Here is a 4749-nt window from a genome sequence, read left to right as displayed (position 1 = left end):
ACTATGTATTTTCTATTTCTTGTACCTTCTCTAAACTCCACAAGTGTTTATGAATACTAGCTACAGTGCAACAGGTCATTGATCCTGTTTTATACTGGACCATCTTTTGTTTAAACCCTTTGTCCCCTGTGCATTTTTCAATGAGGAACAGACTGCAAAAAGTCTTGTTTTTGAGTTCATTGGTGGAAATACATGTCAAGCATATGTCCTTGCAATTATATTGGCTGTGCCTAGAGGTAGGGTGGTGCACAGCCAGGAGGAGCATGGTTGGGAGCCAACCAGGGAGGGAGGTGGAGGATCCCAGGGACTGGTCATTCTGCGCTTGTGGGAAGCATGTGCAGGCAGAGCAAGGCCTGTGGTGCTGCTGCGTGCCTGAGCTCCCTGATCCTCAACTGGCCATGTGCAGGTGGCCCCCAGCCCCAAGGGCAACTGAGCTGCCAGGGTTGGGCAGTTGGGCTGCCCACACACCCCCTACACTGCCTCAGCACTAAGGCTATGTCTTTGAGATCAGGCAGGTGGAGCACTGCATTTGTATCTGCTGGAATGCCAGTGAGACTGGGAGGAGGCTTTTGTCACTGTCTTCTTACCCACAGAGCAGCCCAGTGAGTCTGTTGCGTGTCCTGCTACACAGGCAAACCTCTCTGTTTCTGGGGGAAAAAAGGGGTAGTTCCACCAGGCAGCTAGCTGCACTGCCAGCACCCACCAACCCCACTCTGCCCAGCCTTGACCAGAATGTGGCCAGGGCAGGTTCCTGGGTTCACAGGGAAACTTGAGAATCTTGACGAAAATAAGTTATTTAATCTTTTTAATACCATGCCACAGTACTCATACAGAGAGGTTTTTCTCTGATGATCACAGCTTGGAGAAATTAAAGGAATAAACCAGAGGTAGACAGTGCTAAAGCAGCTTGAAAAAATGAAAGGAACCAGCTGGAGGTAGGCAGTGTGAAAGTAGAGCTCCAGATATGCATAAATTTAACTGGGGGATGTAAGGACATGTACTCCGAGTTCTTCAAAAACAAAAAAATTCTGAAAGAGGCCTGGGACGGGCAGAAGTACAAATGTTTTTAAGGTATTGCCTACTATAATGAGTTGTAGTGTCATTTCTATTTAAGTTAGTATTGACTAAGTTTATAGTATGCATGTTTAGCTATCTATTTGTAATGCTATAGTTTTGCTTTCTTATTGTAGTTTACTTATATTTTATTATTTTTGTTGGTTTTACTTTATTGATATAGAATGAAAATAAATATTATAATACAAATTAGTTATAATAATTATTTTTATTAATTTGGTACTCATGAACAAAATTGCTACTGTCTGGATTAAATGTCTATAAGTGCAAAATGAAAGAGAATATTTTATTATATAGTGAGCAATAAGTCAAGGCAGGTACCATTTTCTGCCTTTTTGTGGTAGCCCTGCCCCTTGCTGCTGCTTGTCCAAGGGGCCTGGTGGCCCCACCGCTTGCTGCTGATTTGGCCAAGGAGGTGGCAGCCCTGTCCCTCATCGCTGATTGGTTGAATGGGCCGGTGGTTCCACACCTTACCAAGGGGATGTCCTGTATTCTGGGAATGTGTCAGTGGCCACTCTACCTGAAACGGAACAAGATAACGAAGATGAATATGGACGCAATGTCTTCGTTCTCTTGGAAAAAGCAGAAGAATAAAAAAGAGTTGACTACTATGTTCCCCTAGATGATCACATGGGTAGAGGGAGGGATAGAGGAAACTTCCAATGGATTATCAAGACAGTGCTTCGTGGAAGACAAGGGACAGTGAAAGCCAAAAGCTTTTTGTCTTGGGAATAGTCTGTGTTAGTTCTGGTCAAACTGTTGGCCCCACAGGTCAGAGGAGTGATGTGGGGCCAGTCTGTGGGCCAGATCAAGCCCCATGTGCCAGGATCAGGCCTGCACTGTCTCTGCCTGGCCCTACCTGCACACCTGCCTATGTGGCCTCAGCTGACCCCCATGCACCAGGATCAGACCCTGCCCAGCCAGTATCTGATGCCAGTGCCCTGGGATTGGGCCCTGGGGCCTGGCACCAGCCCTGAGTGCCATGCACCAGGAACAGGCCCTGGTGCCCTATCCCAACCCCTCCCAGTGCTGTGTGATGGTATTGGTCCCTGGTGCCACTTTTGCATGCCAGGATCAGTATGGGGGCTCCATGCTGCCCTCTATTCAGCCCTACATGCTGGGATTAGGACCCCAACAGCCCTGCCGATCAAGTGCCTGGATCAGGCCTTGTGTACTGAGATCAACCCCCGAAGCCCGGTGCTGCCCCTGCTTACCCCTGTGCATTGGGATTGGGTATCTATCATACAGGGTCTAGGGCTCAAGGGTCCAGAAATTTGGCAGCAGGGGAGTGCTGCCATCACTCCCCTGTCAGCAAGTTTTTGGACCAGCGGGGAGCTCCCTGGGCCAGATTACATGACACAGGGGGCTGGATATAGCCCTTGGAACAAGGGTTGAGCAAACATCCCCGGTCTATGCAGACTTCAATGCCTGCACAACAGCTGTCCAATGGATGTTAAGTGTTGCTGGATTCTTCTGTTAAAAAGAGTATTTGATGTGAAAAAACAGGATACATCCTGCCTGGGAGACATTTCAAAGAGTTAATACTGTAGAGCTTATTATATTCAGAAGCAGGTGGCTTGTCACTTTTCCAGTTTATGGCTATTATTGTAACTGCAGATACCTGTGTGTTCTTGCTTTGATCACCAATACTATAATTTATCGTCAGGTTAAATGAACTTCCTTGCAACATGCAAAAGGCCATGCCCAGGTAGTTTACAAACTTGTATTCTCCCTTATGGGAAAACAAAGTACAGAGGCCTTTTGAAAACCATTTGCCTCTACTTCCTGAATATGAAGAGAATGTCAACAAACAGTGTTTCAACAGTTCTCAACAAGCAAAAGGGGAACGGGGTAATTCTTCAGAAACTGTTTAGCTACAGACTGATGACATAGAAATAACGCCCCCCCCCCAAGTAACTACAGGCTCTGAAAAGCAGCTGTCATGTCTTTAAAAATTAGTCTATATTTATTTTGAACAACTTAAAGCTTCAACGTGGTCTTCAAGAGTAGCTCCTAATTAGAACCCAGAGCAGCAAATCACTTGGGAAGTATGAGAGTGTTTCAGAAATTAATGGTAAAATGCTGCATGTCTGTGATAAAGTGGGAAACTACACTAGCAGAGAACACTGATGGCAACACTGTCAAACACTCATCATTTCTGACTAAGCAGAGAAATGATGTGGTCCAGTAAATGATCACTGCACACAAACTGGTTTTATTGGAAATTTCAATCAGTTTCTACACCCCACCCCACCCCTTGGCATCTTGAAGACTCAAATCAAGTGTATATATATGGAATTCTCACAAACCACCAAAGGTCCTATCCAGCTTTCCCCTCTGACAGGAGCTGGGGGAGGGGGGAGATTGAGACCTGTCTTTGTGAATGGGGACTACACTGCCTGTTGACCCACATGGCCTACATGACTTATGAGGAGAGGCTGAGGGAACTGGCCTTATTCAGTCTAGGGCAGTGGTTTTCAGCCTGTGGGCTGCAGACCCCTCATGGAGTCCACAGACCATGTGTAAGGGGTCTGTGAAAGGTGACTATGATCAATCAAAAGTATGTGAATACCCACACTTACAATTCAAAGGGGTCCAAACCTCTATTCAAAATTTCCAAAGGGGTCTGCAAATGAAAAAAAAAGGTTGAAAACCATTGGCCTAAAGAAGATTGAGAGGTGATTTAATAGCAGCGTTCAACTACCCAATGTGCAGTTCCAGAGCGGATGGAGCCGGACTGTTCTCCATGCTGGCAGGTGACGGAACAAGGAGCAACAGTCTCAAATTGCAGCAAGGGAAGTTTAGGTTAGATATTAGGAATAATTTTTTCACTAGGAGGGTAGTAAAACACTGGAACAGGCTACCCAGAAAGTGGCTGAAGCTCCATCCTTGGAGGTTTTCAAAACCTGGCTAGACAAGTCTTGGCTGGGATGATCTACTTGGGGATGGTCCTGCTTTGAGCGGGGGCTGGATGAGATGTGACCGCCTGAGGTCCCTTCCCACCCTCGCTTTCTATGACCCCCTTGTCTTGCCCCACAGGCCGTGACTGCATGTCTCCCAGGGGAGCGGATGAGCCGTGTGGGAGGGACATGGCCCGGGGCAGAGGCTGAGCCCCTTCGCTTGGGGACCTCTGTCCACCCTCCTCTCGCACAGCCCGGCTGAGCCAGCCCCGATGCCCACAGCAACTCCGTGCTCCTCAGCAAGCCGCCGTGCTCCCTTCCGCTGGCCCTGCCCTCAAACTCCCCGTGTGCGAAGGCAGGCCCGGGTCAGGCTCCCGCTGAGCTGCCACACCCGGGCCCTGCAGCCCCGCCCCAGGGAGCCACGTCCCTGTGTAGTGGGCACTTGGACCCCGGGGCGGGTGAGAGGCTCTCAGCCCCGCCCAGCCCGGCTCCGCCCTCAGCAGCTGTAGCTGGGTCCGCGCCGGGGGCGGGCGAGGCGCACTGATTGGCTGCGCGGCCCGCGCAGTGCCTGATGGGAAGCGGCCCGGCTACCGCCCTCCCCCTCAGCTGCGGCGGCGGCGGGATGCGCGGGGCGTCCCGCGGCAGGTACCGCGCAGGCGAGGGCGGCGGGTGGGAAGTAAGCGAGGCTGCCCCTGCCCGCGGAGATCGCTGGGCTTAGGCCGCGGGCAGTTGCGTGCGGCTCAGCGGGCGCTGCGGCGCTCTGAGGTTTGGACCG

The 4749-nt window shown here is 50.1% G+C and overlaps 1 protein-coding gene and 1 long non-coding RNA gene across 3 annotated transcripts in view; one reads left to right on the top strand and one right to left on the bottom strand.

Moving 5' to 3' along the window:
- Positions 1-1265: 1265 nt before the first annotated feature.
- LOC109301729 lies at positions 1266-2771 on the bottom strand. Its single transcript, XR_002098590.1, has 2 exons — positions 2696-2771; positions 1266-1594 (listed from the first exon to the last, which is right to left on the bottom strand). It is a non-coding gene; the product is annotated as an uncharacterized LOC109301729 (long non-coding RNA).
- Positions 2772-4525: 1754 nt separating this feature from the next.
- The window catches only part of LNPK (lunapark, ER junction formation factor), an 83165-nt gene continuing 82941 nt past the window's right edge, over positions 4526-4749 (top strand). For both annotated transcript variants that reach the window (XM_019522965.1, XM_019522964.1), the window contains exon 1: positions 4526-4619. The gene's annotated coding sequence lies outside the window, so the exon portion shown is untranslated. The remainder of the gene's footprint in view (positions 4620-4749) is intronic.

This window comes from Gavialis gangeticus, unplaced genomic scaffold, assembly GCF_001723915.1.
Source record: "Gavialis gangeticus isolate Ggan-Ray unplaced genomic scaffold, GavGan_comp1, whole genome shotgun sequence".
Lineage (NCBI taxonomy): Eukaryota > Metazoa > Chordata > Crocodylia > Gavialidae > Gavialis > Gavialis gangeticus.
Note: the sequence above shows the minus strand (reverse complement) of the source record. Positions and strands in the feature narration are given on the sequence as shown.